General features: G+C 42.6%; 1 long non-coding RNA gene across 1 annotated transcript; it reads right to left on the reverse strand.

Annotated features, from left to right (window-relative positions):
* Positions 1-9,268: 9,268 nt before the first annotated feature.
* LOC119932025 lies at positions 9,269-21,108 on the reverse strand. Its single transcript, XR_005452280.1, has 3 exons — positions 20,974-21,108; positions 16,519-16,586; positions 9,269-9,344 (listed from the first exon to the last, which is right to left on the reverse strand). It is a non-coding gene; the product is annotated as an uncharacterized LOC119932025 (long non-coding RNA).
* Positions 21,109-22,444: the final 1,336 nt, after the last annotated feature.

The raw sequence follows: 22,444 nt of genomic DNA on the forward strand, positions 1-22,444 counted from the left end.
CTTCAAAGCCCTACTGAGAGCTCACCTCCTCCAGGAGGCCTTCCCACACTCAGCCCCCTCCTTCCTTTCCCCCTCCTCCCCCTCTCCATCCCCCGCACCTTACCTCCTTCCCCTCCCCATAGCAACTGTATATATGTATATATGTTTGTATGTATTTATTACTCTATTTATTTATTTTATTTGTACATATTTATTCTATTTCTTTTATTTTGTTAATATGTTTTGTTTTGTTGTCTGTCTCCCCCTTCTAGACTGCGAGCCCGCTGTTGGGTAGGGACCGTCTCTATATGTTGCCAACTTGCACTTCCCAAACACTTAGTACAGTGCTCTGCACACAGTAAGTGCTCCATAAATGTGATTGAATGAATGAATGAACGACAGATGAATCATGAGTTCTGATGGACTGGTCAGTGGCTGGGCACTCGGCACCCTACACCTCTTCCCTCAAGTCGGCTTTCCGCCCGACGAGCAAATCAATCTCCATCACCTCCCCGAACCGCCGCATCGACGGGACTCATCTGGAGCCTTTTAGGGATTAGATAAGCCCCATGACTCCTGAAATTGGAGCCACAAAGAAGAGCAGAGTAAAACAATGACAGACCATTAATTATCGGGGAAGGAACATTGCGATGACGCTTTATTTCTACCTTCGATATATCTTCAACTCTCCAGCCCTAAACCACCACGGAAAAGAACTCATTGGCAGCCAACGATGCCTCTTTTACTCGTTGAGTTATGTTCACGTCAGAGCTTGACAAATAGCCTCCTAATTGCTCCGTGCTATTCCTCGCATCCCGTTGGTTCTGGAAAAACTCAGTTAAAGGGTGGGGGGTGGGGAGTAGGAGTGATAGAGTTCAACCGGTGAGTTCTCCACCAGATTCTTTTGAATTCGGGAATTGAATTCAAATTCAGTTGAATTCTGTGAGATAAAATCTTGCAGTCCGGAGTGGTTCTGATGGGTTGGAGGTCACAGTGGTAATCATAGCAGTAGTAGCAGCAGCAGTAGAAAGAGAAGCAGAAATGGTGTAGTCGAAAGAGCAAGGAAACTAGGAATCGGCAGACTTGAGTGCTGGAGTATCAGCTGTATCACTTGCCTGATGACTGGCTCAAGTCATTCATTTACTCTGGGCCTCAGTTTTCTCATGTCTACAACATCTAGTCTCCCTCCTTTAGATTGTGAACCCCGGGTGGGACATAGACCATATCTGACTTCTTTAACTTGCATAATAATGATGGTATTTGTTAAGCGCTTACCGTGTGACAAGCACTGTTCTAAGGACTGGGGGAGATACAAAGTCATCAGGTTGTCCCAAGTAGGTCTCACTATCTTAATCCTCATTTTACAGATGAGGGGACTGAGGCACAGAGAAGTGACTTGCCCAAAGTCACACAGCAGAGAAGTGGAGGGGCCGGGATTAGAATAATAATTATGGTATTGGTTAAGTTCTTACTATGTGCCAAGAACTGTTTTAAGTGCTGGGGTAGATACAGGATAATCAGGTTGTCCCACGTGGGGCTCACACTTTTAATCCCCATTTTACAGATGAGGTAATTGAAGCACAGAAAAGTTAAGTGACTTGCCCAAGGTCACACAGCAGACAAGTGGCAGAGCCAAGGTTAGAACCCACGACCTCTGACTCCCAAGCCCGGGATCTTGCTGCTGAACCATGCAAATCTAACCCAGCGCTTAATACAGCACTTTGATACATAACAGGAGCTTATCAACTACCTTAATCATTATTAGTAGTAGCAGCAGTAGTTATAATGGCATTTATCAATGGCTTACTTTGTCCAGAGCACTGCACATAAACTGTATATATGGGGGGAAACAGGGGAAACTAAATGACAGAGTTGATTCTGGAGGAGCGAAGGGATGGAATAGAAGAAAAGACACTAACTTTGGCAGAGAGAGCTAATTGACAACTTCTAAATTTTGAGGAATAATCTACCCCATTGATAGACTGTAAGCTCGATGTGGGCAGGGAATCTGTCTGTTTATTGTTATATTATACTATCCCCCACACTGATTACTGTGCTCTAAACTCAGTAAGGGCTCAATAAACATGATCGACTGACAACAGGGAGCCAGCGGAGGATTTGAGGGAAGGCAAATCTCTTGGGATACTTCTGGAAAAGATGGGAAAGTTGAAGATGGAGCAGGGGAAATTTTAGGGAGATCAGGCCTGATGGTTTCAATTTTCTCAATTAACTAGGTGATCGGGTCATTTGGAGCAAGAAATTGGGGCGGCGGGGAGGGATGGGGGTTTGATGGGGGGAGTTAAACAGCTGGAACAAATGGCGAGGGCGATAGACATGGGTGTCAGTAAGGATGGAGAAATAATTTTGCGTGGCAGAAGAGAGGGCAGAGTTAAAGCATGCCAGATAAACCTGAAGTGAAGTGGATGGGGTCAGTCTGATATCTAGATTTCTAGCAGCAGTGGTCTGTGGCTTGTGTAGAAGAGAGAAGGAAACAGACCCTGGATATGATCCAGGGCTCTGGGTTAGTGGTACGAGATCGAAGAAGGGATAGGGGAGCGAGTGAGTTGAGTTCAGTAGACAGGGTGGGGTTGACAAGAGCATCAACTTGGTCCTCAAGGGAAGGTAGTACTAAGAATTTGAAGAAGCCGTCACTGTGGTCATTGCTTTTATACCTTGCTCTGCTTATAGGGCTTTTTATTATACTGGGCATTTTGGCTAGGGAGTTCTCTCACTTGCTGCATCGGCAAGATGGAACTTCGCAGAAAAGTGGAGCTTTCCCAAATAGAGGGAATTGGGGAGAAATTGAAAGGACACTAGGGAAGATATCACGAGCCTGTTTCCTTGCTGAAGCATCGTAATTTAGGAAGCTCATTATCATGCTTCAGATGACTGAAACAGGAGGAGATCATGTCTGAACGGAGCATATATTGCAATTTTCTATTAGTTCCAACCCAGGCAATTAGCAAGTCCCGATGAAAAGATTCATGGAGAAAATAACTTTATGTTCATGGTAACTTTGAATAGTTCTAATGACGGGAAATTGATGGCGGTAGACAGGAAAATGATTCTAGATACTCATCAATCAATCAATAGTGCCATAAATGCCATCATTATTATTATAATAGTATTTACTGAGCACTTACCATGTTGCAGAGCATCAAACTAAACACACGGGAGAATATCGTGTTTGTTTATGGTATATGTTAAGTGCTTTGCTATATGGCAAGCCCCGATCTAAGTGCTGGAGTACATACAAATGAATAATAATAATAGTAATAATGATGGCATTTATTAAGTTCTTACTATGTGCCAAGCACTGTTCTAAGTGCTGGGGAGGTTACAAGGTGATCAGGTTGCCCCACGGAGGGCTCACAGACTTCATCCCCATTTTACAGATGAGGTCACTGATGCACAGAGAAGTTAAGTCACTTGCCCAAAGTCACACAGCTGACAAGTTGGGTAGGGACCGTCTCTATATGTTGCCAACTTGTACTTCCCAAGCGCAAGCGCTTAGTACAGTGCTGTGCACACAGTAAGCGCTCAATAAATATGATTGAATGAATGAATGAATTGGCAGAGCCAGGATTTGAACCCATGACCTCTGACTCCAAAGCCCGTGCTCTTTCCACTAAGCCACGCTGCTTCTGCATGAAGCAGAGTTCAGACTCCCAAATGGAGTCGGACTCAGTTCCTGTCCCACCCGGGGCTCAGAGTCTAAGGACGAGGGAGATCAGATATTAATGCCCATTTTACAGATGAGGCAACTGAAGCCCGGAGCAGTGAAGTGACTTACCCAAGGTCCCTCTCCTGAAGGAGCTATCCATCTAGTGGAAGCAGTATCAGCTCATCTCTCTCGAGACATCCGCCACCTTGAGAAGCTCCTTCGGTCTCGATGAAAGAAGAATGTAATCACGCCCATTGGATCTGTAGCATAAACCCACTGCGCTCCCTCGATAGAGATTGTGAGACTTTCTGGGAATATCCAAAGTTAGTAATAATAGTAATAAAAAATGTGATGTTTGTTAAGTGATTACTCTGCCAAGCACTGTGCTAAGAATTTGGGTAGATACAGTATAACTAGGAACAGACACAGTCCCCGTCCCAAATTGGACTCACAGTCTAAATAGGAGGGAGGAAAGTATTGGATTCCCACTGTACAGATGAGGAAACTGAGGCCTAGGGAATTGAAGTGACTTCTCCAAATTCACAGAACAGGCACTTGACGGGGCTGGCTCTAAAAGAAGCCCCTTCTAGACTGTGAGCCCGTTGTTGGGTAGGGACCGTCTCTATATGTTGCCAACTTGTACTTCCCAAGCGCTTAGTACAGTGCTCTGCATGCAGTAAGCGCTCAATAAATACGATTGAATGAATAAATGAATGAATGGGATTAAACCCCAGGCATCAGACTTAGTAAATCAGGGAGGAGGCTAGTCCAAGATAAATTGACCTAGCGAACCAGGACATCCTGCGTACGGTAGACTTGTTTGAAGATGATACCAACCTGACTTTAACAACTCACCCGGCGGTTAATTGAATTTCAAAAGCTAGTCTTTGAGGTTAGAGCCACCAGATTTTTCCTCACTACCTAGCAGCGACACACTTTCTTTCCAGACCTCTGTGATTCCAGCTTCCCGCGGTGCCTCTGATGTCATGGCTTTTAGAAGCACAGCAACATAAATCTCCTCACGCAGAGACATGAAAAGGAAACATTTTCCACTTGTGTGCATATTATTACTATTAGCGGCCAAGAATTTTCAGAACAGCCCTTGGTAAACTGGTATTTGTTTATTGTTCATGCGTTCCTGGGGAATTTGACTTTTCTTTGTATTTTGCAACATTTGCGAAATGGTATATCTGGATCCAGGAACTTTCTGGGTGCCATGAAGATTATAAACCTTCCAAGTGAGCCAACTCAACATCAAAGCTTCCACAATAAACATATGGGGGACCGACCCGCAAGGTTTTGCCTTTATTTTCTGTTGTAGCTAACAATGGAGTCAGTGTTTGAAGAAGTTGAAAGAAATAAATATGCATAATGTGACTGCTTGATGAATGTGTGTGTAGGGAGTGGAGGCAGAAAAGTTTTCACCTTTCCATCTAGAACACGTTTGTATGAAACCAGAGGAGGAGAAGGCATATGGGAAGTGTAATAGGAGGAATATTACTAGCGGTAAAGAGTTAACCTGGTCCACACTGATATTGGATCTCCAGAGGGAAAAATCTGTGGAGCGGTGTCTTGTTGCTTCCAGGAGAATGGCAGACATCACACTGGCTTGGATGAGTTAGGCCATGATCATGTCAGGATTATTGTGGGAAGAGATTCTGCCTATCGATTCCATCCTATTCTACTCTCCTAAGCACTTAGTACAGTGCTCTGCACGCAGGAAGCGCTCAGTAAATGCTATCGATCGACTGACTGGGTGGGCCTGAGGAGTCCAAATTGTTCCTTCTTATCTCTTTGTGCTCTCATTCGAGGAAGAGCTGACTGGGAAGCAAAAATGCCTCTCGTCGCTCTGTTTTGCACGTTGTCAGAATTTATTAGCACAGTATTTTCAGAAGAGTGACAGGGTTATGAGATGTTTCATGGCAGAAATTCAAAAACAAATCTGCACCCCATCCGGCAGAAACTTTTCAAGAACTACAGAAGCAAAGCTGTCTCTCCTCCCCCCATACATGTGTTAAATGAAGAAATGCCAAGTTTCTGGAACTTGAAAACCCAGTAAAAAATGATCAAATGCATAATGTCATATCGACATGTGTTGGAGGGCTCTTATTCCAACTTACCTTAAGAGACTGCAAAGTCTTCCACTATATTATAAGAATGCTAATAATAATAACTGTGGTAGTTAAGTGCTTCCTATATGTCAGGCACCGTACTAAGCGCTAGAGTGGATACGAGTAAGCCGGGTTGGACACAGTCCCTCTCCCCCATGGGGCTCACAGTCTCAATCCCCATTTTACAGATGAGGTCACTGAGGCAGAGAGAAGTGAAGTGACTTGCCCAAGGTCACACAGCAGACAAATATTGGAGAAGCAGCATGGCTCAGAGGAAGCAGTGTGGCTCAGTGGAAAGAGCCCGGGCTTGGGAGTCAGAGGTTATGGGTTCTAATGCTGGCTCCACCACTTGTCAGCTGTGTGCCTTTGGGCAAGTCACTTCACTTCTCTGTGCCTTAGTTATCGCATCTGTAAAATGGGGATTAAGACTGTGAGCCCCATGTGGGACAATCTAATTACCTTGTATCCCCCCAGCACTTATAACAGTGCTTTGCACATAGTAAGTGCTTAACAAATGCCATTATTATTATCATTATTATTAATGAGCATGGGCTTGGGAGTCAGAGGTCATGGGTTCTAATCCTGGCTCTGCCCCTTGACAGCTGTGTGACTCTGGGCAAGTCACTTCACTTCTCTGTGCCTCAGGTCCCTCATCTGGAAACTGGGGATTAAGACTGTGAGCCCCAAGTGGGACAACCTGATTACCTTGTATCCCCCCAGCACTTAGAACAGTGCTTGGCACATAATAAGCGCTTAACAAATGCCGTTATTATTATTATTATAAACCCTTTGGGGCAAGGGTCACAACTATTCATTCCATTGTACTCGCCTAACCCCTTAGTAGAGAGCTCTGTACATAGTAGCGGCTTAATTAATAATGTTGATTGAGGTGTTCACTTACTCTATCAATCAATCAGTGTGTGTGGAGTACTGATAAGTGCTTGGGAGAGTACAGTATTTAACAAAGTGGTCTCAGGTTATGTGATATGGGTACTACACTTTATCCCAGAGGAAAAAGCCAATTCCTTTTCGTCACCCGATTCTATCCTCCTGTCAATCTGCTTTCAATCTTTTCACGCATCCGTGCTACACTGTATTGCCGAGGTAGCAGAATTTGGTGCCCGTCTCAAAGTGTCAAATCTTACGACCAAGATTTCTATGGTGATGCCAAATCACTTCCTCTCTGCCAAACCATGTTTCTCCTCTCTTTTAAATGTATAGTCAAGGCCCACTCCCTTTTCAAGGTCGTTGAAAAATGCTGGCATCTTAAGGGCAGCAGACGATGTACCTATATTCTATTGGACTCTTTCATGGATGTAGTACAGTGCTCTCCTTATCGTAGCCACCACTGCTTCAATCATTCCACTGACTGATGGACTGACTGATTAAATAATCTAAGCTAGCTGAAGGGACAGTGACCAGCTCCAGTTCTCAGCAGCAGCAGAAGTAATGGTAAACTCACTGTGCACAGGGAATGTATCTTTTATATTATTCTATTGTCCTCTCCCAGGCGCTTAGTGCAGTGCCGTGAACACAGCAAGCACTTAATAAACATGATTAAGTGACTAAGTGACTAGTATTAGTAGTAATAGTAGGAGCAGCATGATTTAGCGGAAAGAGCCCGGGTTTGGGAGTCAGAGGATGTGGGTTCTAATCCCGGCTCCACCACTTGTCTGCTGTGTGACCTTGGGCAGGTCACTTCACTTCTCTGGGCCTCAGTTACATCATCTGTAAAATGGGGATTAAGACTGTGAGCCCCACATGGGACAACCTGATTACCTTGCATCTACCCCAGTGCTTAGAACAGTGCTTGGCACCCAGTAAGAGTTTAGCAAATACCATAATTATTATTAGTAGTAATAGCAGCAGTGATATTTACTGACTGCCCTTTGGGTGCAATGCACTGTACTAAGCACTTGGGAAAGTGCAATAGAAACACGAGACAGGCATCCTGTCCATAACGACCTTAGAATCCAATGAAGGGGAGAACAATATTACCCATAACCCATTAGAAAAATTGGATTCATTGAACGTACATTGGGCTCAATTCCTCTTCTTCTACCACCAAATCCTATGTACCCATACTAACTACTTAATATGTTAGTTGCCCAGAGAAATCGTGCTTGAGTCTAGTACCAGAGTATACTTCACTCCTCTAGTGCTAACCATCTCAATTTGCCTCAATCTCCTCCATCCAGCCACATCCATGACCTCTATCCAACCACCTCCATAAAAATAATAACAATAATAATAATGATTATGGTATTTGTTAAGCACTTACCACAGGCCAGGCACCGTACTAAGCGCTGGAATAGACAGAAGCAAATCAGGTTGGACAAAGTCCCTGTCCCGCACGCCCTTTCAGCAACCACCTCCACCTTACCGTTCCAAATCCCTATTAGAAATCACTTAACCCATGAAGACTTCCCAGTCTGAAAACAGAATCAAAGATAATTCCCACCCACTGAGTGATAATATTAGGTGTGCTTGAACATAGGCCCACTTAGAGTATGATGAGAGACAAGGCAACTTCTGGAAGAGAAATGGGATGATCAATATTTAACTGGATCTTCAACCTGAAAATCACTCTAGATATACCTAAATCTGGATTCATTGGTTTGTCGGCTTAGAGACTTTAAGTGCTTACTATGCATCAAGCACTGATCTAAGTGCTGGAATTATCCATTCTTATTCTTGACACAGATCCTCGGACTCCTCAAGTCACTTCTGTATCCCCCACTTGGGTATTCAAAGTTCTTTGCGCTCATCCAGGAAGAAGGGTACTATAGAAACACTTTCAATATGATATTATTATAGAAGGAGCAAAATTCTCCCCAAATTCAGTCATGTCTCCTTCTAACATGGCGCGACTGGAAGAGAAATGGGATGATCAATATTTAACTGGACCTTCAACCTGAAAATCACTCTAGATCTACCTAAATCTGGATTCGTTGGTTTGTCGGTTTAGAGACTTTAAGTGCTTACTATGCATCAAGAACTGGTCTAAGTGCCGGAATTATCCATTCTTATTCTTGACACAGATCTTCGGATTCCTCAAGTCGCTTTTGTATCCCCCACTTGGGTATTCAAAGTTCTTTGCGCTCATCCAGGAAGAAGGGTACTATAGAAACACTTTCGATAAGATATTATTATAGAAGGAGCAAAATTCTCCCCAAATTCAGTCATGTCTCCTTCTAACATGGTGCGACAGTCGAGTTAATCCCCAACTCTCAAAGATATCAGCAGATGGTGTTTTTCTAGACAAGTCCAATTTATAACATTGTATTTTTACATTTCGCAATACAATATGAAGTCTAATAATATGATGCGGATGCTTCAGATGCTAGACAAATCTGCAAGTATAACATTCTTCTCTCCCAGCGAACATCCTGTGAATTCATAAATATTTACATATTGCAAGTTATAATTATGTAGCACTGGGGGGAAAAAGGGAAAAACGTAACTGTATATTTAGCTCCAACCAGAATATAAAAGAATATTCATAAGTTACAAATGGGCATTGTTCTGGGAATGATACCTACTGTGTTTTTGTATCTTGCTCTCGCATGGTAGGACAGTTTGCTTCGGTCCTGGAACAGGGAAAAATGTTTTACTTGTAAGTTTGAATGGCTATTGATTGCTTATTATAGTTTCTATTAATAGAGGTCCATGTTTATGCATGAGCCCAACATTGTAGGTATTTGCTCACGTCGAAGGAAAAGTTTGTACTGCCAGGGGGATAATCCTCCTTAAAGAAATGACAAGTACAATTATAGGAATTGCTGCAAAGTATGTATTTTCTCTAAAACAATTGCCAAAAATAGTGTGCTTAAATGCTATCTTGTTATTGCTTTTTGAATTAGCTGGCTTGTTGTAGCAATTTAAACATCACAGATTAATCTTAACATTAATAAACGTCAACTGAATACCCCCAAAATCAACTGCCCACGTGGAAGCTTTGTCAGAGGGAAACTTTTAGACTTGGACGCTGTTTTTAGCGTTTGACACCGAAATTGCCACTCTTCCCCTGATGGCTCCAATTCATCCTTACGCTTATTTTCCCCCATTTCCTCCGTAAACCGTTCTTTAAAGATTTCCCAACAGCTCATTTATCATGCATCTGTGTACAGGTGCATTTGTGTTCTAGCTACTGCATCATTCTGAATCATGTAATCCCTAAAACTGATGACATTTATATAGCAATGACCTGCAGTCATCTGATCAAATTTGGGGCTACTTACTGGCTATAATCAAATATATTCTCATCTCTTATTTGAACAAATCAGGCATAAATTGAATCCATTTTTTTATGAACACTAGCAATATGTTCTCTCCTCTGATAATTTTGACATTAAAATTCCATCTTAATAATCCCATCCTTCAGGCTTCCAGCCTCTTAAGGTATTAAAGCAAAAATTATCCTAAGCAGTTAGATTATAATGTATTTAAAGATTAGACATTTCATGTTGAATATTAACTGCTCTACTTCCCAGGAAAAGAAAACTATGCTGAATTTTTCTTCCATAATTTATACGTGTTTGAGAGCCTGGTTAGCCAAGGTTCAAACTCTTTATAAAAAAAAAGTATATATATAAAATAGACATACTACTGCAGTGCACTTTCAAAGCTATATATAAATGCATGAAAAATTATTTTCTGCTCAAAATATTAGCATATTTTGATGCATTAGAAGTATGGAGAATGAATATTTAATTTCATTCTACTATAATATACCGTGAGAGTGATTAAATATTTTAAAAATTTCCTGATTTAAAAAAAAAATCTTACAGATGTTTCAAAAGTGCCTAATGGATCTGAGGTGTTCTCTCTCGAAAAATATGCAGGGAGAGGATTAACCTCGGGGAAGATATTTACGAAGTACAAACTTTTAGGCCGAAAGAGCTAAGATATCAAAACGGAACCGACATCTAAGGTACTTAAGGCCGACTGTCGATTTGCGCTGGTTCACGGCGATATAAGAGCTGAAAACTCGTCCCCTGCTAATGCCACTCGGAAATTCTGTGAGGAAATTACCCCCGTCAATCAATCAGTGGTCCTCTGATTGTAGGGTTGCCAGGCGGTTGGAGACGGGTCTCCATGAAGTGGGGGTGAGGGGGGAAAGGAGAAGAGACGGAGAAAGGCGATGAAGAAAGATCCCTCTCCAAACATGGGTGGACCGAAACTTTTTCTCAAGACTTTCAGCAGTGAGATGCTGCAGATTTCCTCTTATGTTTCTCCTGATAATAATAATGATGATGGCATTTATTAAGCGCTTACTATGTGCAAAGCACTGTTCTAAGCACTGGAACCCTCACTGGAACAGAGAGTCCTGATCGACTCTCCCTTTCAGTCTAACCTAAACCCATTATGCTGCAACCTGCTGGGTGTGGAAACGGAGTGGGTGTGGAGACGGAGAACAGCTGGCCTTTAACAAGGGAAATATTATATTCCAAATCATTTGGGTCAAATAGGCAGCGGCACAGATTTGGAAGAAGTTTGACCCGATCGTTACAGTGTCGGATACCACAATTGCCTCACCCTCCGTTTGCCTTCTGCATCTTCCGTTAATTTATACCAGTGGGCTGAAACACTTGAGAGGTTAAAGCTACTCTGAGAAAGTCCTAAGGGAAGTTTATCTGTATTCCTTATCCTTTATTTTCAATTCAGTCTGTACTTAGTGTATTTAGGTTGAGCTACATTATGGTTTTCACATTAGGAGGAATATGTCTGTGGAAATAGAAAATGCACATACAAACGCACACTTTTCTCATGATTCCACCCTTTTCAAACTTGGGGAAAATTCAAAATTTTGGAGGATGTTGAGGGACACACGATGAAAAGAAACTTTTACAGTGTTAGTTAACTGACTATTCTCCTGACAGAGCTACAGTTTCAAACAAAAAAAGGAAATCGAATTTTGGAAATCCAACATTTTCATTAAATTCAAAGTCAAGCATGAGTGATTTTTACGTTAGCCATTACGAAACTCTTGTCAATTGTCTTTGGTTTCCACTGTCTCATTCTAGTTAATGATTCCAGTAAGAACAAGTTTGTAATTGCAAGTCTTTTGACTGAGAGTATTTTTGAGTAATCCACCGTTTCCTTAGATCTAAAGTACTGCAATGCTGATTTCTGTACAGTCAAGTGCTTAGTACAGTGCTCGTCACACACTGAGTGCTCAATAAATACCACAATAATTAACTGATTCTCCTTTCCTAGTTGTTCTCTGAATCATTCCCAAAGCTCACAAGACCTGCTGGACCAAACCAGCCCATCGAGATAGCAAAGAGAGGAGGGGATATGTGAAACTGAACTTTGCATTCAATGAAAGGTTTCATGGTTTGTTTTTGAGGCATAAACACCACTGAAGGTCTGAAGCCTCTATGCTGTAAGCTCGTTGTGTCTATTGTTGTATTGTACTCACCCAAATGCTTAGTACAGTGTTCTGCACACGGTAAGCACTCAATAAATACGATTGAATGAATGAAGCATCAGAAAAAGTGACTGTGAGCATCCTGGACAGAGGAAGAGGACAAAGAGGAGGGGAAAAAAAGGGGAGGAAGAAGAAGAGAAAGAGGAGGGGAGGAGGAGGAAAAGGAGAAGAGAAGGAGGGAAGGAGGAGGAGCAGGGGGAGGAGAAGTGAAAATACTCTCTCTGGTTATTCTTTAGAAGAAAGTAGGTCAGGGTGTCTCTTTCTATTGACTGTGAACCCTGTGTGGAAATGGGATTGTATCCAAACTGATAATCTTGAATCTACCCAGGTACAGTAGTAATACAGTAGTTGGCATATAGTAAGAACTTAATAAATACCACAATTACTATAATTCAGTTCAGTCTCCACTCCGGCAACCTGCCATCTTTGATTTCATTTAATCAATCGTATTTATTGAGCACTTACTATGTGCACAGCACTGTACTGAGTGCTTGGAAAGTACAATTCAGTAACCAGTAGAGACAATCCCTACCCAATAACAGACTCACAGTCTAGAAGGAACACATGTAACTCATTTCACTGAGCACGTGTGGGCTAAGCACAGATAGATCTCTGTGCACTCTACAATTTCTTCCAAAGCACTCAGTAAAGTGCCCCTCACTCTATAAACACTAAATAAGCAGCATGGTGTGGTGGATAAAGCACAGACTTGGAAGTCAAAAGGTCATGGGTTCTAATCCCAGCTCGGCCACTGGTCTGCTGTGTGGCCTTGGGTGAGTCGCTTCACATCTCTGTGTCTCAGTTATCTCATCTAATAATAATAATAATAATGATGGCCTTTATAAAGCGCTTACTATGTGCAAAGCACTGTTCAAAGTGCAGGGGAGGTTACAAGGTGATCAGCTTGTCCGCCGGGGAGCTCACAGTCTTCATCCCCATTTTACAGATGAGGGAACTGAGGCCGAGAGAAGTGAAGTGACTTGCCTAAAGTCACACAGCTGACAAGTGGTGGCGCTGGGATTTGAACCCATGACCTCTGACTCCAACGCCTGGGCTCTACCCACCGAGCCACGCTGCTTCTCTATGAAATGGGATTAAGATGTCACTTCACATCTCTGTGTCTCAGTTATCCCATCTGTAAAACGGGATTAAGACTGTGAGCCCCATGTGGGACAGGGACTGTGTCCAACCCAATTTGCTTGTATCCATCTCAGTGCTTAGAACAGTGCCTGGCACTTAACAAATACCACAGTTACTGATAAATACCACTGATTGATTGATTGGTTACACGATACCTGAAGAGAGATTTCCCTTCCAGGGACTCACTCCCATTCACCTCTTCATGAGGCTCCCTCATCCAGGAGTCTGGAGTGGATATAGTTTGTAATCACCGTTAGGCTATTAGGGTGGATTAAAAAGGAGATCACTGCTTACAGTAATTCCACACAAATTCCCAGCTGATAAGGACGGTCTTCTTTCTGTCCATTCTGCCCTCTGACAACCCCTCACTTCTGCAAATGTTTCTGTGGATGAGCATTGCGTGTATGCTTATTCAGTTTTGCTTTCCATTACTAACTCCTCTTACTCTAGTTGTAAATATTTCACGTCTGTTTCCAGGGTTTTTTTTTGTTTTTTATGATATTTCTAAGCACTTACTACAAACCTGGCACTGTTCTATGTGCTAGAGTAGACACTTCCCAAGCGCTTAGTACAGTGCTCTGCACACAGTAAGCGCTCAATAAATATGATTGAATGAATGAATAAGCTGATCAGGTTGGACACAGTCCCTGTCCCACGTGGGACTGACAGTCTTAATCACTATTTTATAGAGGAGGTAACTGAGGCCCAGAGAAGTTAAGTGATTTGTTCAAGGTCCCACAGCGGGCTAGTGGTGGAGCCAGGATTAGAACCCACGTCCTTCTGACTCCATGGCTCTAACAGCTTGGGCACGCTGCTGTGTCTGCTAATTTTGCTGTATTGTACTCTCCCAAGTGCTTACTGCAGTGCTCTACACATAATAAGCACTCAATCAATTCCATTAATTGATTGATTGATTGCTGTCAGCTCCTTATGGGCATGCATTACTTTCTAAATGCCTAGTACAGAGTCGTGTACATACTGAATGCTGATTACATATCATATTACAATGATAATTACTTCTACTACTCCTACTTATAATAATGATGATGGTATTTGTTAAGCACAAAGCACTGTTCTAAGCACTGGGGGGGATACAAGGGGATCAGGTTGTCCCACGTGGGGCTCACAGTCTTAATCCCCATTTTACAGATGAGGTAACTGAGGGCCACAGAAGTGAAGTGACTTGCCCAAAGTCACACAGCTGACAATTGGCAGAGCCGGGATTTGAACCCACAACCTCTGACTCCAAAGCCCGGGCTCTTTCCACTGAGCCACGCTGCTTCTCATTTCTACTAGTACCACTCCAATATTACTGAACTTCAGCAGGCCACTGGCATCCAGGAAATTTTTTTTCCTCCAACACGATAGGAAAATCCAATTCTGTTGATTCAGACTAAATGCAAACAATCTTGGGATCAGGGACTTCCTGTCAGGATCATTAGAGCTTCAGAGTCTGGGGACGAAGAATTCCCCCTCCCGTTGGATGGCTGGCGGTTCCTTTTTATGCTCATAATTGAAGTCAATTAAAATGGGATTGCTGATCACTCTTTTCATTTAATGACTGATGCTTTTGATCGACCTTTTCCTTTACCATTTAGCGGGAGACAGCGTAATTGAAAGGGCCTATTTTTGAGATAACGGTCCCACCTACATGTAAAGATTGCATTACTGAGCACTTCACATTGGCACGGGACTTTGACAGTTTTTTAAGAGCGATTCTTTACCTCTCGCGAAAGAATTAAATTGGCACTATTATCTCCGGAGGAGCGATAAGGGACCTAGAAAGATTAAGTATGGGGAATCGGAGGCCTAAAGGTGGGAGGAACATTGGAGTAATCCAGTCCAGCATTCTGGCACTGGGCAGAACCAAAAAAGAACCATTCAAATGGCCAACGGTCCCTGTTTGGAAATGAGAGATGTTCTCTGGTAAGCCCTGGGCATTGATTTCAGTGTAGTACACTCCCATGCATCTACTCAGTATCAGTCCTGGAGAGTTTCCAGTACTCTACCAGCCTCAGCTATGGGAGGAAGAGTCAAGCAGAGGCATACCTATTCCATTCCTGGCTTGGGCAGCGACTAACGAGTGGAAGGCTATCTGCTACAGGTCAAAAAAATCTGTGCTGGGCAGCAGTGGCACAGAAGAGAGTCCAGGGCGGAGACTCAAGCTTATTGCTTGGAAGAAGGCAGTGGTAAACCGCTTCCGTATTTTTTCCAAGAAAACTCAAAGGATATTCATTCATTCATTCAGTTGTATTTATTGAGGGCTTACTGTGTGCAGAGCACTGTACTAAGTGCTTGGGAAGTACAAGCTGGCAACATATAGAGACGGTCCCTACCCAACAGCGGGCTCACAGTCTAGAAAGGGGAGACAGACAACAAAACAAAACATATTAACAAAATAAAATAAATAGAATAAATATGTACAAATAAAATAAATAAACGGAACGATTGCAGATGGAGGTGGGGCATTGTGGGAAAGATGCACCCATGGAGTCGCTATGGGTCGGAGACGACTCGACTGCATAAGACAAAACAAGACCCTCCCATGATTCCCATTTGTTTAGGGACGGTACTCAACCTGAATCGTTTCTATCTACTCCTGCACTTTGTACAGTCAGTGATACGTTAATAAACACTCAAACTACCAACTCTCTTATACTGTACTTTCCCAAGGGCTTACTACAGTGTTCTTAGTACAGTGTAATTGAAAAGGCCTATTTTTGAGATAACAGTCCCACCTACATGTATAGATTGCATTACTGAACACTTCAAATTGGCATGGTACTTTGACAGGTTTTTAAGAGCGATTCCTTACCTCTCGCTAAGGAATTAAATTGGCACTATTATCTCTGGAGGAGCGATAAGGGACCTAGAAAGATTAAGTATGGGGAATTGGAGGCCTAAAGGTGGGCGGTACACAGTAAATGATTAATAAATATGTCTGATTAACAAGTACTGCAATTATTACTATCATAATTAGTTACTTGTTATTTGATTTGATTTTACTTGTTATTTGTTACAGTATGGCTATGTATTAAGCATAATTTAGATTGTAAGCTCCCTGTAGCCAGGAAACGTGTAATGCAGATTCTGTCGCATTGTGTTCTTCCAATTGTTTAGTACAGTGCTCTGCACATAATAGGCACTCGATACAGGCTAATGATTGATTAATTGGTGCATTAGGTACTTACTCTGGGCTAAGCACTGTGCTCAGAGCTGAGGAAACACAGAGTAGTTGATTCAGGCACAGTCCTCTCTCCTGAAAGAGAGAAGAAATCAGTTTCAGACAGCTCCCGGCTATCTCACAGAATCGATTTGACACCAAAGACCCTGGATCGACAGGGGGTTTGCTCTGATGGAATCGGAGACTGCCCTGGAAGTTATTAATGTCCGTGGAAGAAAGGAGTTGATGAACTCGGTTTCACTTCCAGGAAGAGAAATTTAGGTTAGAAAAGGGGTCGTTGCAACCCTGAATCAAGCATCCTGCAAACCTGCCCACAGAAATTAGAATGAGCAATACGGCCTGGTGGAAAGACCACAGGCCTGGGAATCAGAGGACCTGGGTTCTAATCCCTGTTTCTCCACTTGCGTGCTGCGTCACCTTGGGCAGTTCACTTAACTCCTCTGGGCCTCAGTGGCCTCTTCTGTGAAATGGGGATGAAATAATAATAATAATAATAATAATAATAATAATGATAATAATGATAATAATGGCATTTATTAAGTGCTTAGTATGCACAAAGCACTGTTCTAAGCACTGGGGAGGTTACAAGGTGATTAGGTTGTCCCACGGGCGGCTCACATTCTTAATCCCCATTTTACAGATGAGGTAACTGAGGTGCAGAGAAGCGAAGTGACTTGCCCAAAGTCACACAGCTGATAAGTGGTGGAGCTGGGATTTGAACCCATGACCTCTGACTCCAAAGCCCATGCTCTTTCCACTGAGTCATACTGTTCCTCTGATAGCTGTTCTCCTTTCCCTTTAGACTATGATTCCCATAAAGAATAGAGACTGTGTCCCATCTGATTGTATCACATCTATCATACCTTTCATCTCAGTGCTTGGTAATAATAATAATGATGGCATTTATTCATTCATTCAATCATATTTATTGAGTGCTTACTGTGTGAAAAGCACTGTTCTAAGCGCTGGGGGGGATACAAGGTGATCACGCTGTCCCACGTGGGGCTCACACTCTTAATCCCCATTTTACAGATGAGGTAACTGAGGCTCAGAGAAGTTAAGTGACTTGCCCAAGATCATACAGCAGACATGTGGGGAAGTAAGAATTAGAACCCGTGACCTCTGAATCCCAAGCCCGGGCTCTTTCTGCTGAGCCATGCTGCTTCACAGCGTACATAGTAAGCCCTTAACAGAAATCACAATTCTTATCATTATGCATCAGCTACAGTATAAAATCTTCGGGTCAGTAGATTTTTCTGTCCTGCTGATTAAGAAATGCTTTGGCATTAATTTTATTTATGTATTTTCTTTTACCATTGGAAAAGTTCTTCCTTCCCTCCACTGGAGCCGTTCTGAACCCTAAATTGAGATTGCTCGGAACGAAAAGTAATTTTCCACAATGACTCCCATTGCCTTTGAAAACAATAATAATAATAAAAAACGAACACCGAAAGATTTCTTCAAAACCCTCTGTTTCTCGGGGATTTAGCATCACGTTATTTAGCCGAAGAGGTGAACTCCAACGTGACACATAAAGAGCAACTTTGATACGTCCTTGGAAAGTAACTGCAAGCCTGCATCTCTCCCACCTCCTACAAAAAAATGGGAATTTATGTGGTGTTGTCTGAAATCTATAACTTCCAATGGCGGCTCACCTCTTCCCGTGGCAGCAACAAAACTGGTGTCACCTCTCTAAGACATTCTTTCTGTTTTACAGCCCACAATCTCCTGCCTCCAAACGTTTCCTTGTGCAGAGCTGCAGGAAGTTAAAGTGTCTACACCACTTCCCCCCATCAACAGCTCCAAACAGAGGGAGGCGCAGCCCAAGATCAGGATATATCACTTTTTTAAGTGGTGATCCCTATCTGAGAATCTATGGACATTGCCTCCGACGTGGAAAGGAACTGTGGTCATAAGGCACTTTTTCTTTAAATGGCAGAAACTGTAAAATCCCTCATAAACCAGTCGGGAAGGCATAAGTGCTACCTTGAGTTTGGTTCAACTGTTGGGTGTTTGAATGTTTGATTATACAACCATTTTGGTTTTTTTCCCATCACAGAATCCCTGTGAAAAAAGAAAGACTGTCCCAAAACTACTTCTTTGGCAGAGTTAGAACACTATTCTGTGCATAGCTTGTGCTTAATTACTATTATCTGAATCCAAACCCACTGTTTGAAATGGGAATTATCCATGAAGACATTGAATGGTAAACCTAACAATGAGTATCAAAGAGACCAGCAGAGTGGCTTAGTGGAAAAAGCACGGGCTTGGGAGTTAGAGGACAGGGGTTCTAATCCCACCTCTGCCACTTGTCCGCTGTGTGACCTTGGGCAAGCCATTTAACTTCTCTGTGCCTCAGTTACCTCAACTGTAAAATGGGGATTATAACTATGAGCCCCAGGTGGGACAACCTGATTACCTTGTATTTACACCAGAGCTTAGAACAGTGCTTGGCACATAGTACGTGCTTAACACTTACCATTATTATTATTGTTGTTATGAGGATTGTGAGCCTGTGAGGGACAAGGGCCATGTCTAATTCCCAGCTGTATATTTTCTTCCAGCACATAGTACGGTGTTCTGCACATAGTAAAGTGCTTAATAAATAGCATTACTACAATCAGTGGCCTAGTGGAAAGATTATGAGTCAGGAGATCTGGTTCCTAAGTCCAGCTCCATGAAAAACCTGCTGTGGGATCTCAGGTACATCATGTGATCTTCTGTCCTAGTTTCCTCACCTGTAAAAGGTGACTAAATCAATCAATCAATCATATTTATTGAGAACTTGCTGTGTGCGAAGCACTATCTTAGCTTGGAAAGTATGACTAAATCAATCAATCAATCATATTTATTGAGCACTTACTGTGTGCAAAGCACTATATTGGCTTGGAAAGTACACTATAACCGAGTTGGTAGACATGGTCCCTGACCACAAGGAGTTCACATTCTAGAGTGTGGGCAGAGAATGTGTCCTTTTATTGTTATTTAGTACTCTCCCAATCTCTTAGTACAGTGCTCTGCATATAGTAAGCACTGAATAAATGATTGAATTAATGAATTAATACTCTTCAAGACTGTGAGTACTTCTGGGGAGAGGGACTGCAGCTGATCTGATTCTCTTGTTTCTACAGCGCTTAGAACAGTGCTCAGTGCTTAGAACAGTGCTTGACACATAGTAAGTGCTTAACGAATACCATCATTATTATTATTATTACCTCAACGTTCAACACAGTGCTCGGCACAATGCATAGCTTAATAAATACCACCGCTATTATTCTTGTTTTCCTCCTTAAATAACTGAAAAGGAGCCTGGCCTAGAGGACAGAACACTGGTTTGGGAGTCAGGAAGACCTGGGTTCTAATCTGGACTCTGCCACTTGACTGCTTTGTGACCTTGGGCAAGTCATTTCACTTCTCTGTGCCTCAGTTACCTCACCTCTAAAATAAGACCGTGAGCCCCATGTGGGACATGAACTGTGTCCAATCTAATTAGTGTGTATCTACCCCGGCACTTAGCACGGTGATTGGCACATAGAAAGTGCTTAACAAATTTTGAAAAAAAAACAAAAACCTCAGTCTGAAGCTGGTCACAACCAGTCTCCTGCTTGCCATCCAGACCCACTAAATAGAGAACGCCATCATTTGCTTAATCAATCCACCAATCAATCGGTGGTATTTATTGAGCACATACTCTAATAATAATAATATTAATAATAATGGCATTTGTTAAGCACTTACTACATGCAAAACACTATTCTAAGCACTGGGGAGGATACAAGCTGATCAGGTTGTCCCACGTGGGCTCACAGTCTTAATCCCGATTTTGCAGATGAGGAAACTGAGGCACAAGGAAGTGAAGTGACTTGCCTAAAGTCACACAGCTGACAAGTGGCGGAGACGGGATTTGAACCCATGACCTCTGACTCCGAGCCTGGGCTCTTCCCACTGAGCCATGCTAGTATGTGCAGAGCACTGTACGAAATGCCGGGGAGAGTGCAACATAACTCAGTTGGTAAAAGAAAAATATGTGAAGCACGGCTGGCTCGCAGAGGCTGCGGAGAGTCAGTTGGTATTAAACCTGAAAAATGTCCTCTCCTTCAGCTCTCGGTCTGAAATCAAAGCTATTAAGCCCCTAGCCCCCAAATCAGAGAGCGTCTGGCTGATCCCAGCCCGGTCTCTGAGGTTAGCACCTTCGCTATCATCAGAGGGTCGTTCCAAGCTTTCAAAAGCTCTCCTCCCCTCTTCTCTCCAGGCTTCATTACGGATCACAGTTGAATAATATCACGGGAAGACCTTAAAATCGAGGGGGAAAAGTTCTGGCTATTATCCGATTTCTACATTGCTCCTCCATCCCCTCGGAATTAGAGACTTTTAGTTACAGAGCTACTGGGGATGAAGTCAAATACTTCTGCTCACAGGTGCATTAAATCCTATTAAAGAATCTTCCTTAGAGCGCACATACCTCATTACCGCCTACAGAAAGCTTGGCTTAGGCAAGGAGGGTGACGTGTACGGAGTAAAATTTGATATGACTGGAGGTGCCCGTGCTGCCGACGTTGAGCCTTCCATTGTCCTCAAACGACGGAGAGTTTCCGAGCCAGATGGAGTTGCTTTCCGACAGCATACTTCTGGGTCAGCCTGCCTGACATGAGGCCATGTTTCTCAATACAGGGGATGAGAAAACTTCCCTAAGCAGCTTTGCACACGACTAGAGTCGTTTCCAGTCTTTTCCACCAGAGTTTTATTATGCAATATAAGCATCGGGTCACAGCCCAGTCCCCGGTATGGGGATCAAATAGAACTAAACTTAAAAAAAAAAAAGGTTTAAGACTAAATTAGGTGATTTAAACATTTTCCTTTAAGCTTATACAAAATCCCTGAGCTATAAAATCCTGAATAATGCTCTCCTGGATTTATATGTTGCAGGCATATCCGTTTTAACTACTTCAGGGATGGTGGGAGCCGGGCGGGAGACGCCTTAGTTTTGCTGAGGTGGAAGAGACACTCTTCTGTTCAGGTGATTTCATTTTGCTGGATGATGTAGCTCATTCTCACTCCCTCCCCTCCATGCCACCTCCCCGCCAAAAAGACAAGTGTCACTAAAAACTGCACATTTGGAAAATGGATTCTCGAAAGTTGCCTTATCCCTTGGAGAGCGCAACCCCTCAGTTGTCTAAATAATTTGATAGCATAAGGGCAAGCCGTTAAAAACCGGAGATAAAGCCAGCGAATGGGCTTGTAACTCAGCACCGATACCATTAAAAAAGTCAGATATTCCCCTGTCCTATCCATTATTCAAGCAGCTTCTTCTGTTCAAGGGTGTCAGATGGGCAACTGATGTGTATGTTGTGGTGAAGACAGTAAGCGGATGTTAATGTCCCACTGAGAGAATTTCTCCAGGTCGAATAGAAAACGTTCTACTAATCATCTACCCCACGAACGTACCAGCTGCAGTCTGTAGTACGATTATCATTCTCATAGACCTCTTACCGAGCTTTTAGCTAAATGAAAAATCTGCCATTGCCTTGAGGAGAAGGCATTGAACAGATAAGAAAGAAGAGTGTTTACAAAGAAGCTGTGTTGGTGAAAATAGAACAGGTTTTTCTGTGATGTAAAAATCATAAGGAAACCATTAGGTTAAAAAAAAAAAGATCAATGTATTTACACGTTTCATTTACAGCAGTTTTTATGGGCTCATTAATTTAACATTTCTCTCTACCTTCTGTCCTGAGGGTGTCTTGTGATTTGTTATTCCGTCGCTTTGTTTCTGTTGCCACACTTGGTTACCTACTGTAAACTGCCATATTGCAAAAATCACCCAAAGTTTTAAATATTATCTTTTTGGGGGACGGGAGGGATGGACCAGCTGTATAGAGTTCAGCCTCACAGAAAGAAGAGAGGAAAATGTTTGTCCATTGTGTCTGACCCATTTG

This window comes from Tachyglossus aculeatus, chromosome 9 (assembly GCF_015852505.1).
Source record: "Tachyglossus aculeatus isolate mTacAcu1 chromosome 9, mTacAcu1.pri, whole genome shotgun sequence".
Lineage (NCBI taxonomy): Eukaryota > Metazoa > Chordata > Mammalia > Monotremata > Tachyglossidae > Tachyglossus > Tachyglossus aculeatus.